This window comes from Rhincodon typus, chromosome 8 (assembly GCF_021869965.1).
Source record: "Rhincodon typus isolate 14 chromosome 8, sRhiTyp1.1, whole genome shotgun sequence".
NCBI classification, from domain to species: Eukaryota; Metazoa; Chordata; class Chondrichthyes; order Orectolobiformes; family Rhincodontidae; genus Rhincodon; species Rhincodon typus.
The window spans coordinates 38955256-38968910 of NC_063339.1; the positions used below are offsets into that span (position 1 = coordinate 38955256).

Below are 13655 nucleotides of genomic sequence, written 5' to 3' on the forward strand. Positions count from 1 at the left end.
CCTTGTTTGTATTATCAAAATACAAATGTCTCACATTTATCAAACTTTTGCCACTCCATTTGCCACTCCTCAGCCCATGTCCGAAATCTCCAGCTTTAACACAAAGTTGGAGACTTTTTTTGGGTAGTCCCAGGATCAGAAAAGTTGCCCATTGAAAATTTAAACTTGCTGGACAATTCATGTCAATTTAATGCAGCAGAACTCATGTAGATCTTGACTTTTATCTCTTGGATGTCTTGGCTCTGACTGTCCGAACTGGAATATCTGGACCAATATTGTGTAGGCTAGGTGGATTAATCCTGATAAATGCAAGGTTACAGGTATAGAGTACTGGGCTGGGTTTGGGTGCTGTTCAGAGGGTCAATGCAGACTCAATGGCTGAATGGCCTCTTTCTGCACTGTAGAGATTCTACAATGCTAAGATATATACACTGAAAGCTGCATTAGTCTAATGATTGTATGGCAGAATTCACCAGTACTTGTGCTGACAGCTACTCTAAAATAGTAACCAGAGATAGAATAATATTCAATTATATTATGATAAGACCCATCTGTCAAGATGTTGAAAATTATGTTTATCCTTCCTAAATGGAAAGAATAGTCTCACTAATACATGTATTATGCATTTGACATAACAATGTCTAGATTTCTACGCAAACATCCAAGCTGCAGTCTACACTTTTCTGCCTTGCTCAGGAGAATAGGGATATCAAGCACTAGGTGAAAAGATGTATGTAATGAAGCGCTAAAATATATTCAACTTTTTTATTCAATGCCATTACATATTAAAAACACAAAGATCTATGATTTTCATCTATAAAGAGGCATCTTCAACTGCAATAAGATCCTATAGAAATAGCACAAATGAGACGACTGTCTATTTCTGATGCCCATCTGCCATGCAACAATATTACATGTTGAAAAAAGATACTTAGAGATTTTAAAATAATGTGGTGTGATACAGTGTAATGCAGTTATGTATTATAATAATGCAAGCCTATAGCCAATGGCGCACACATCATCTGCACATTTCTTGTCTTTAAAGAGCAAAGAATATCCAGAGCAGTGATTAATGAAAGTCTAACTGAGCAGCTTCTCATGGATCTGAAAGAGGATAATACTAGGCTGCAAGCAAGAATTGGCGACCTGGAAAAAGCTGGAGATGTTCACACTGATGAGCAAGGTTGATTTATTATTTTACTGTGCATTAGTTGAATACCACTGTGGAGGTGGTTGAGAATGTATTAAAAGTGTAGTATGATGGAATCAGTGGGTTATCCCATGGTAACAGTTATCAAGTTAATATATTTATACTACCATGCTGATAATACTGTTTAAAAGGTTTTAGCCATTGAGATGATTTAATACTGTCTTTGTTTTACTATACTTGATTGCAGTAATTTTCTTTTGTCCATTCAGTATGAAACTCAACTTTTGACAAGACTACAAGCTAAAACATATTGAGCATTCAGAATTCAGGTTAAGAATAAGTAACTATGGTTGCCCAGGCAGTATTATTGCTATTGAATGATGCTCACACATTATGTTTACTTAATTATTGCACTCTGGAGATAGCTTTCATTATCTATTTGACTAAATTTTGACACATTTTGCTTTATTATTCCTTTCTGGTGAAGGTAGATAAGGCATTATAAACGAAAGAAGTTGCATATAAATAGCACCATTGACAACCACAGGATACCTTTGAGGATATTTTTGAGAGTAATCACAGATTTAAGATTGGGAAATAAGGGCATGAATTTGAGTACACCAAGACCACAAGTAATGAAGTAATCCATTGTTTTAGTGCTGATGTGTAACGGTGACCAGACCAATCCTGCTTACAAAGCAAAGGTTCTACCACTGAGCCAAGGCAAGCATCTTGATCCATCTTTCTTTTTACCTAACAACAGACCAAGACAAATAAAATCCTTTGATATATTTCAATTCATATTAGGTAATCAGCTTTAAGGCATCATCACTATGGACAGATTCAATATTGAAACAGGTTAAGTAGCATTATATTAACAACTATTCTTCTTGCTGTTCTAATTTGCAGGTAATGTGATACATTTTGATGGTTGTTTTACATTTAGGTATTTGCATAAGAAAGCAAACATGTAGTGTATATATATCAACATGTTTGACTCCATGTGACTTTTTAATATGTCATTGGGTCAGTGTACTTATAGGTTCCTTAGCTGAATGCAAGACAGATGGTGTGGAAATGAGACTAAAATGTTCATGGCACATGCGGGGTGGTACAATAAAGGATAGGAAATAGCCACCGAACCTTCAGCATACAACTCAGAGTCAAATGGCAAACAAGAGTTAATGGCAAAGCAAATGGGCTGAGTCTGTAAAGTGCTGCTCCTCCATTTTACATGCAAAAGCTAAAGCCCATGAGAATGAAGCAGAGTGCTAAAATATAGGCAGCTTGGTACTCTACATATGAGTCCTGCGCTAATCTGACAGGCATGATTTGAGTAACTTGTAGGATTTAAAAGTCGAGGTCTGATAATGTGATTCAGACCCCAGTGACACTTCTAACCTACTGTAATGGGATTGACATTGGGTTTTCAGCAGGTCCAGAACATGCTGAAGGCATTTAATATTCAAAAGGGATAGTCTCCACTATTTCAACAACATGTTTTAAGCATTTTCTTTATTTTCTTTCTGAAGATTTAGGTTGATCAATTTCCAATATTATACACCTATACCACCCAGCATGATCAACCTTAGATTTCCTTAAGATTATGTCCAAGTTGGGAGCTGGAGTAGGTGGATCACAGTCCAGATTATGTCTATTCTGACAGATTGTGCTAAATTTACAGTGGGATCACACCAGAATGGACTCAAATGTTTCACATCACTATCTATTTGAAAGGTAATCACTCCAGCTAACACACTGTCTTTACCGTGCACAGCTGAATGTGAGTTTAAGAATAGATCTCTGCGAAAAAGGTGACCAGATTTTCAAAAGTTAAAATGGGGGCAAGTTGAAAAGACTTGGGAAGACAGATTTCTGTGACGATGCACATTTTGGGCAACCGATGGCAAGATTCTGGGGAAGCGAGAGTTAACGGCAGGAAATCATGTGATGACATCTCCTGAAGTAAGTCCTGCAAAGTTAGAAATCCTAAAGACACCAAATTATTGAAGGCAGCAGTTATGAGCCACAGACTCTTATTTCAGTGACATTTCTGCCCCCTTTTCGAATCCACTCAGGATGTTCAGCGAGCAGTTCTCTTACCTCAATGATGAACAGTAGGTGTGATGTCTTTTCTTCACCAAGGAAGTCACTACCAAAACCTGCCACTTGATGCTAGCAGACTAGTAGCCTCAGAGCAGGGAGAGAGTGGCATTGGAAGTATAGAACATAGAACATAGAACATTACAGCGCAGTACAGGCCTTTCGGCCCTCGATGTTGCACCGACCTGTGAAACCAATCTGAAGCCCATCTAACCTAAACTATTCCATTATCATTCATGTGTTTATCCAATGACCATTTAAATGCCCTTAAAGTTGGCGAGTCAACTATTTTTGCAGGCAAGGCATTCCACGCCCTTACTACTCTCTGAGTAAAGAACCTACCTCTGACATCTGTCCTATATCTATCACCCCTCAATTTAAAGCTATGTCCCCTCGTGCTAGCCATCACCATCCGAGGAAAAAGGCTCCGACTGTCCACCTTATCTAATCCTCTGATCATCTTGTATGTCTCTATCAAGTCACCTCTTAACCTTCTTCTCTCTAACGAAAACAGCCTCAAGACCCTCAGCCTTTCCTCATAAGACCTTCCCTCCGTACCAGGCAACATCCTGGTAAATCTCCTCTGCACCCTTTCCAATGCTTCCACATCCTTCCTATAATGCGGTGACCAGAACTGTACGCAATACTCCAAGTGCGGCCGCACCAGAGGTTTGTACAGCTGCAACATGACCTCATGGCTCCAAAACTCAATCCCTCTACCAATAAAACCTAACATACTGTATGCCTTCTTAACAACGCTATCAACCTGGGTGGCAACTTTCAGTGATCTATGCACATGGACACCGAGATCTTTCTGCTCATCCACACTACCAAGAATCTTACCATTAGCCCAGTACTCTGTATTCCTGTTACTCCTTCCAAAGTGAATCACCTCACACTTTTCCGCATTAAACTCCATTTGCCACCTCTCAGCCCAGCTCTGCAGCTTATCTCTGTCCCTCTGTAACCTGCAACATCCTTCCGCACTATCCACAACTCCACCAACTTTGGTGTCATCCGCAAATTTACTAACCCATCCTTCTATGCCCTCATTCAGGTCATTTATAAAAATGACAAACAGCAGTGGCCCCAAAACAAATCCTTGAGGTACACCACTAGTAACTGAGCTCCAGGATGAACATTTCCCATCAACCACCACCCTCTGTCTTCTTACAGCTAGCCAATTTCTGATCCAAACCGCTAAATCACCCTCAATCCCATGCCTCCGTATTTTCTGCAATAGCCTACCATGGGGAACCTTATCAAACGCTTTACTGAAATCCATATAACCACATCAACCGCTTTACACTCATCCACCTGCTTGGTCACCTTCTCAAAGAACTCAATAAGGTTTGTGAGGCACGACCTACCCTTCACAAAGCTGAGAAGGTGGCTGTGAACATGATCTGTCACCTCCCAGGCTGGATCAAGTGATATCTCCAATACCTCCTAGTTCACCATCAACTGGTGTATAAGGGAGATCATTGAGGATCTGAATGCAATATGAGAGATTATGTTTAATTTTGTCTTTGCAGCTGAACAGATGATACTTTTGTTTCTCTCCACTTTCAGCACTATGGCTTCCAGTGCAGTGCTAAAAAAAATCTTGAAGCCAGCTTTCTGGAATGTTTTGCCATTTACGTGACTTTATCATGTGAAAAACACTTTGAAAAGTTCTCCAGACAGAGTCTAATTGTTCTAATTGTCAAAGTTGTTGGGACCCACTTGGTAAAGTGTGCTGATTCTCAAGCTCCACTATTCTCTGGGCCACCAGAAAAGTCACTGATTTAATCAAAGTCCCAAATTTATCTGTATGATGGTGCCAGGTTAACAGAAAACACTGACCAGGTTCCTGTACCTGACAAGAACTACAACTCATTTATTACAAATGAGTAAGATCCAACCATAGGTGAACAGCTATAAACTATTAACATCAGACTCTACTAGATAAAATTCTAACCTGCTTTTTAGAAATTCCCAGACATACATAGAGATAAACAAAAAAGCCCAGGTGTTTTGAATGGAAGATTAAATACGAGGGAATCACAATTGAAGAGAACCAGTCTTCAGGCTTAGATGGGACATTCCTTTATCCTTCCAAATCTTCTGTTCTCCAAAGTCCTTCCTTGCAGATTCTCAGCTCTTTGCCAAAGACACAGGGGATTTACACTTTAATTACTCAGTTTCACGGTCACTGGTTAGCGGAAACAGCTTACTGAACATGGTGAGGGGAAAAAAAACTGTCTTCAGGCTTGAGTTACTTGCCATAAAGAGATATAGAGACAGACACTACTTCTTTCAGCCTGGAAAACTTCTGCCACTGTATCATTCATACATAAGCTGTTCCGTTGCCCAGGAGCCAAGCAGAGAGGTGTCATATAACTAATCAGCTACCTGTTGCTGTCCAAATACACACATCCTGGCATCATGCTGTCTTATCACACCTCCCCCTGTAAAGACAACAGTGTAAACACAACTCACATTGACACTCCTTGGCTTTTTTTCACATTAGTCCACAATCAAAAATGCAGAAAAGTAAAATGATGCAATCTCCACATAATCCTTGCCAGCTTTAACAGGTGTAGACTAACTTTGACAGGTGTCGCCTCGCTTGTCCTCTCACAATTTTGCTTTTCCTAAGGCATGTTGCTATTCAACAGTGTGCTTAGCATTGGCTGCATGCTGCAATTATTTCAATAATCAGGCAGCGCCTAGTCTCCATAGTATCTGCATCTGAAGGAACAAATGCAGGTTAATCATGTATTATGATCCCTCCACCTGTATGTGGCATTTCACAGACAAGAGCGAGAAGTAAATTGAACCATTGTTATTGTTCTCGTCTTATGCCCATAATGGCTATTTCTGTTTGTTTTTTTTTCCCCTTCCCTTTCCCTTCTGAAATTTGGTGGGGTGTGTTTCTGGAAAACCAGTTTGTGAAGTCCAATTTAAAAATGAGCCACAGTAAGTTCTTTAAGGTTAAAACCAAATTTGAATTTATTAAGACCTTCAAAATGCAGGGCAATAGTTTGCAGCACGCACTTGCACACACAAGCATACAGGGAGGAAAGAAGGAAAAAAAAATACAAAGTTACAATCAGAAATCACTTAAATTAATGCAATTTTTAAAAAAAAATGTGAAGTAGAGCTCTGTGAATTCCCTCAGTTGGCTGCTCTGAGAGAGTTCCTTTTTGTAGAAACTCAAATGCAAATGAATGCAGTTGAAGCTACAGCGATATTATTCTCATAGGATGAGAATTACCTCACATTTTAAGTGAAATTACAGGATTCTTTTTGGAAATTAAGTTTTAAGAGAATTGAAATTAGAGGCAGACTACAACTAAATATTATTATTTACTGTACTAATATCAAAAGCAGACGAAGGAAATAAATCAATGCTGTATAATTAAACACCAATTTTTTTTTTCCATCATGCAATTGAGCTCATAATTGAATCACTTTAGTTATTGAGACCCCTTTGATACATCTAGGAAAAACTATTGGACAAACATATAATCAAGGAACAGGGATAGGCCTATTCGATCCTTTGAGCCTGCTCCACCATTTTGTCCGACCATGAACAATCTGATTGTAACCTGAAAACCACATTCCTGCAACCTCATTTCACTTTTCACTTCCTTGCTTACCAAAAATTTATCATATTTAAAAATGTTCAAAAACTCTCCTTCGAGCACCTTTTCAGGAAGAGAATTTCAAAGCCTCATGGCCCTATGCATTATTCTTTTGTATTATGATGCATAAATCTTAATTTTAAGCCTTGAACCCTAGTTCTAGATACCCCATAAGAGGAATTATTATATTCTCCACATCTACTCTGTCAAAACCCCCTCATATGTTTTAATCAAATCGCCTAATCCAACTCTTCTAATCTGTATCGAAAACTGATACTTGTCCAACCTCGTCTCATAAGACAGCCCAGCCATTTCATGTATTAGTCTGGTAACATTTCTATGAACTGCTTCCAAAGTATTTACATTCTTCCTTAAATATAATCGCCAATACTCATCATACTCAAAGTGTGACCTCACATTGCCCTGTGAAACTAAAGAATAACCTCCCTAATTTAATTTTCAATGGTATTACAATTTCTAAGCGCTTTTTTGTAACTGCATGTTAGTCTTTTGTAATTCATCTAGTTACTTCTGCATCTCAGAGCTCTGCAATCTCTCACGACTTTACATGATATATTTCTAGTTGATTCTTTCTGCCAAAAATGGACAGTTTCACATTTTCCCATATTATTATCCATTTATAACATTTTTGCCCACTCACTTAACCTGTCTATATATTTTTGAAGCCTCATTATGTCCTCTTGCTAAATTATTTGCATTTGTGGTGTCAGCAAATTTTGTGATGATATTTTTGTCCAAATCATGTATAGGAAGTGTAAACAGTTGAAATACCAGCACTGATCGCTGTGTCAAACTACTCAATACATCTTACCAACTTGAAAAAGACCCTTTTTTACCTAATTTACTTCCTGTTATCTATCCAACCTTCTATTCATGAAAACATGCTACTCTGTATTCCAGGAGCTATTATTTTCCACAATACATTTAATATGCCACAGATATTAAGCTAACTGTAGTTTCCTGCTTTCTGTCTTGCTCACTTTTTGAATAAAGGAGTTGCTCTTGCTATCGTTCAATCTAATGGGACCATCCCTTAATCCAGGGATTTTAGAAAATTAAAACCAACCCAGAAGGAAAAGTCTGTAAAACTTACAAATGACACACACCTATCCAGTTTATATTATATATATCAAAATAGAGCTCCAGTACAACCAGTATATTCATTTGTAAATATTATATTTTTAAATAGGATTTTTCCTCTGGGAATGCATCAACTATCTCACAAGCCACTTTTTTTAAGACCCTAGGGTTAAATCCATCAGGATCCAGACACTTGTCAGATCACAGCTGCAAAGGTTAACTCACATCTCTTGAGCTAATATTAGCATTAATGAACAGAGCTACCTCCCCACCTATTCCTCATTTCCTGTCATTCTTAAATGTCTTCTACTGTTCAAGATTCAGGTCATAATCCATGTCATCCTGCAGCCATGAGTCTGTAATAGCTGCTAGATCACTTTTATTCATTTCTTTTTGCGCTGTAACTTCATCCAGTTTTGTAATACTATGTGCATTCAGATACTTGTTGTAAATTCCAGTTTTATATGTTGGTTTATTCTTAAATTTTTAATCTCCCTCTTTCTCTCTTCCTGTTATGGGCTGTTTATAATTTCCTGTATTAGCAAAGTTCTCTTTAGCCTTAATTTACTCTTTTATTTACTAGGTCTTTTGATCCCTTACACTCACTATTTAGTTTAAAGTTCCTTCTATTTCCCGAGTTATGGGGTCAGCAAGAACATCAGCCCAAGCACAGTTCAAGTGGAGTGTCTCATCGGTACTTGTGCTACTGTGCTACAAACCAGAATCCATTTCTCTCACACCAGCCTTTGAGCCATGAATTCATTCCTCTAATCTGATTTGCACTATGCCAAATTGCATATGACTAGGATAATATTTCAGAGATTATGACCGTTGAATTCTCTTTCTTAGTGTGGTACTTATCTCCTCTTAATTTATCCCTTTTAGTTGTTCAAGAACTCTTCAACTATGGGAAGTTGAACAGACAATTCTGGTTGCCTTCTGCTTTTCCTGTTTCTTTGGACTTGTTTGAATTCTTGAGGCACAGTGTCTGAAACATTCTCAAACCATTTCACTTGAAGCAGCCAGTTCTCTCTATCTTATTTAATCTCTTTTTGGGCTTCTAATTTCATCTCCAGCACTTGTTTTTTTTCTGAAAAGCATGCTCTCTCTTGTTCTCTTTTTACTGAGCTTCCCTGTCTTTCTGCTGAAACACTCTTTTTCTCCTTCCTGAAGCGCTTGCCATAGTTTCCTCCTTCCCAGCATTATGAGCCATTTTCTAAATTAGGCTGGAGTCCTGGGTTAAGTAAACCAATTAATTTTAGCTCTGATTCCTCTGTCTGCTCTAGATTGAGATTGAGGTCTTTAAAGTCACATTAAGAGAATTTGCTGCAGTTACATTTACTTGTAATAAAATAATTTCACCCATGGAAATTTGCCTTTCCAGGCTTCCAATCAGTAGCTGATTCAGAATCATTGTCTTAATTTGAATGCTGGTCAGATTTTTGTGCATTTTGGTCACATCTGGCTTATTTTAATGGATTCAGCTCTGAAGCTGGGCTCAATTTCTTTCATATACAAGAGAGAAAAGTGAAATTTTACTCTTCTCCTGTTCTGTCCATAACATAGCTGGTTCTTAGTTTTTCTTTTACTTCTTTTCCTTTTTAAATTAGGTGGATGTATATTTTCCCAAATCCTGTTCTAAAATGACCCAAAGCAAATTCCTTAGAGTTAAATCAAACAAGTTTGCATTAATACGTTAAAACCCCAGGGTAATTGTTCATAACAATTATGCACAGAAACAGATAGGGAAGAAAAATAAAGCATTAAAAGGCATTATAATTATGTATTAGTTAGAAAAAGGCATTAGTTCATGTGAATTAGAGCCTAATAAGCCAATGTCGAGTGAGTTCTTGCAGTTGGTTGGGTTGGTAGGATTCCTTTTCATAGGAACTCATAGGGGATGCAAAATAATTCTTGTAAGTTGGTAAATTAGTTCACTTCTCAGGTAGAATGCAGGATTCTTCCAGGAAATCATGTTTTACAAGATGTCAAGACCAACAGCACACTATAGCTAAGCTTGAAGCTGTTTCTTTTTGACTGTACTGATTTAAAACGCAGTTTCAGTCACATGACTGGAACTCCCAGTTAAGTCCATGACACCATAAAACACAGAAGCAGAAGTAGGCCATTCAACACATGTCTGCCCTGCCATTCAATGGGATGATGGCTGATCTAATAATCCTCAACTCCACTTTCCTCCCTTTTCCCGATAATAACTGATTCCCTTACTGACTAAAAAATCTATCTACCTCAGCCTTGAATATACTTAATGACCCAGCCTCGACAACCCTCTGTGGCAAAGAATTCCACAGATCCATGGACGTCTATGAGAAGAAATTCCTCCTCATCTCTTTCTTAAATGTGTAACCCTTCATTCTGAGCTTATGCCCGCTGGTCCTAGCCTTATAAGGGGAAACAACCTCCACACATCTACCCTGTCAAGTCCTCTAAGAATCTTGTAAGTTCCAATAAAGTTGCCTCTCAGTCTTTTATATTCTTCTACATTCCAATGAGTGGAGGCCCAATCTACTCAACTTCTACTCATAAGACAATCCCTTCATTCTTGATATCAACCTAGACAACCTCCTCTGAACTGCCTCCAATCCCAGTATAGCTTTCCTTAGATAAGGGGCCCTAAACAGTCTTCCAGCTGGGGTCTGACTTCTGCCTTGTCAGTCACTTTAGTTAATCAGACAGCCTTGATGCATCTTTTCAAAACCCACTGGGTATTGCCTCAAATTACTGTGGGCATGTTAGCATTATCTTAGATATAAAGAATTGTAATAGCTCTATCTTTGTTCAGAGTGGCTAGAGTAGCAAGTCATCTGCAGTTCCTTAATGTTGGTTGGATTGGAATGTCTATGCAATGCTAGGTGTGTGACATCCCAGTAAGTTGATGTAAGCTTCTTGTCCCTATATTATTGGAGACCAGAACTTTCTCAAAATTGTGATCAACTGATAACAAGTGATCATCAACAGCCATATTGTCAATACAGCAAAGTCCAAAAAAGAATAAGCAAAAGAATATAGTTTAAAGAAAAACAATTTAGCCTCCTGGGCACAACAGGTGATTATCAAATTTGGCCCCACTTATTACATACTGTGATCAATTTGAAGTTAATTGTTGTTGGTCAGGGACGTTTTCAATTGTATTACAATCGGGCGGAAAAAATACCTTCTATTGCAGTAGTGCAGTTTTCCACTAGTCATGTCAGCATCATGATTCTTCTGTATTTCTCAGATTAATATCATTTGGATTTTCACTTTCTTAAAATTACTGAATGATCATTTTTGGAAATCAAATCAAATTTTGGAAATCAATTTGTTTGATTTACTTCAGAGATAGTAGGAAGAAGGGTCTGAAGAAGGGTCTAGGCCCGAAACGTCAGCCTTCCTGCTCCTCTGATGCTGCTTGGCCTGCTGTGTTCATCCAGCTCTGCACCTTGTTGTTTGATTTACTTACTTGATTTACTTTCTAAATGTTAATTTAATAACACAAATTCTTTACAGATTTGATGCCATGTTTATGAAATGTGATGCCCTAGTTATAGCAGTTAGTTTATGATGAACTCAGTTTGGGATGTTTATTAGATAAATAACATTATCATTCAATACAGAGGTGCCGAAAAGATTAATTGTTGACAATGACCGACAATTGAAAGAGATGCAGAAATCATGGCAGCAGAAACTGGAAGAAGCAAAGAGGGAATGGGAGCAGCATTATAGTTATATTATAAAGGTAATTATTTATTGACATAATATTTTACTACATTCTGAGCAAATATTTTTGAGCAAATGTAGTGGGCAATTTATGCAGCAACATTATACTTAAAATTGCAAAGTCAGGAGTTATCTGCTCTATCTGCATGCGTCAAGAGTTTTGGTGTTGTGTTTTTCTTTTGTGGAGGTTTAAAGCTCGTTTTGTGTTTCAATGTTTTATTTACATATTATTTTCAGAAGAACACAATATAAGAGTTTCAAACTTGTAGAGTGAAACAGAATAGATCTGTTTAAATTTATTTAAGTTCGATGTAGAACAAAATTCAAATAAATGTCAAATCTGTTTTCAAAGCAGCACATGCTACATGACTGTACATTAACGTAGTTGTGAAAATCCAAATACAAGCACAGCAATAAAACCATTAAGTGCGAATAATTTAAATTGCCTTAAACAGTGAATATTGATTTTGAATGAATCTCCTATTTAAATAGCAATGCAATTTGACTTTTAATTCAAGAAAAACACTGAGAATGGAACTGTAACCAATTATTTTTAATTTCAGGAAGATAAAATGATGGCAGAGCTTCCCTATTTCCTAAATGTTAATGAAGATGCCCAGTTGTCTGGGGTAGTCCGACGCTTTATTCATCATGGTAGGTGAACCCTTTAAGAACATCTCCACTTTGCATGACTAATGGTGAAAGTAGTGATCAGTTTTCAAGCCATTTAATCACCTTATGCATTCATAGTGCATTGCTGCTGTGGCAGAAAATCAAGCATGTTACAATGTGAAAGGTGCCAATCTGTTTTATTTGACTGCTGAAATACTTAATGCTGTTTTGAAACATTAACAATTGATTCATGCATGAAAGAGTTAAAACAAACAGAATAGAATTATATTTACCTTAACCTTATACAGTACTTAGTATTCAGGGAGTTTTTTTTATATATTAGAAGATTATTCCATGCATTCCCTCTGGCTGAGAGCACTTACTAAATTCCTGACTCTCATTTGCAATTGAATAAGCTGACTTCTTGCTGTGTGCCAAGCAGGTATCTAGAATGAGTCGGTGTTCTATAATTGCAACTACTGAATTGTGAAGCCAAAAACTTATTTTAATATTGCAGGCATTTCTGTAATTGGGCGAACAGCTGGTTTACAGCAGGACATTGCTTTGAAAGGACTTGGGTAAGTGAAACCTAGGGATTAAGTTATTTTCCATTGTTATCACATCTAATGAGAAAAGCTAAAGAGGAACTCAGTTTAATAGTCTATTGAAAGACAGGTATTTTAACTTGTCGAGCACATTGGCCAGCTATCCATTCTGCTGGTGAAGTGGCAGCTGCCATTTTGAATCTGACTGACAAGCTGTGAATGTCAAACAGGTTCCTTGATGTTTCTCCCCTATATCAGGCTCCAGGAATGTCGGTGAGTGATAGCATGTGTATCCCAGGAAGGGGAATGGTGACACGATCAGGTAAGGCGGGTCTTTCTTAAAAGTTCAACAGCAGTTAAATTGCTGAATCCCAGTACATATGCGCCTTAACCACACAGCCAGCAGTACCCATTGAGACTGCAATGTGTATTCAAAATATGTTATAAGGACACAGATTTGTTTGAGTAGGGGACCTTCTTCTTGATTGTCCAGAGGTGAGGCTTTTCCAAATAGCCTCACCGTTAAAGGGAATAAGTGACTACAACAGATCCCAGAATTTTTAAACTGCAACCATGTCACCTACTGCATCTGTACGAGTGCTCTAAATGAGAATCTTGATTAGTGTTATTCTCCTGCTTTCTCCCTGTAATCTTACATATTGTTCCTTTTAAATGACTACCTAATTCCCTTTTGAACGCCAAGGTTGAATTTACTTCCATCACAATCTGTGGCAGAGCATTCCAAATGCTAATAACCCAGTGTGTGAAAAGTTTCTCCTTATATCATTGCTGTTT

At 37.7% G+C, this 13655-nt stretch overlaps 1 pseudogene; it reads left to right on the forward strand.

The window, feature by feature from the left end:
- The window catches only part of LOC125483712, a 75693-nt pseudogene that overhangs the window by 26552 nt on the left and 35486 nt on the right, over nt 1-13655 (forward strand).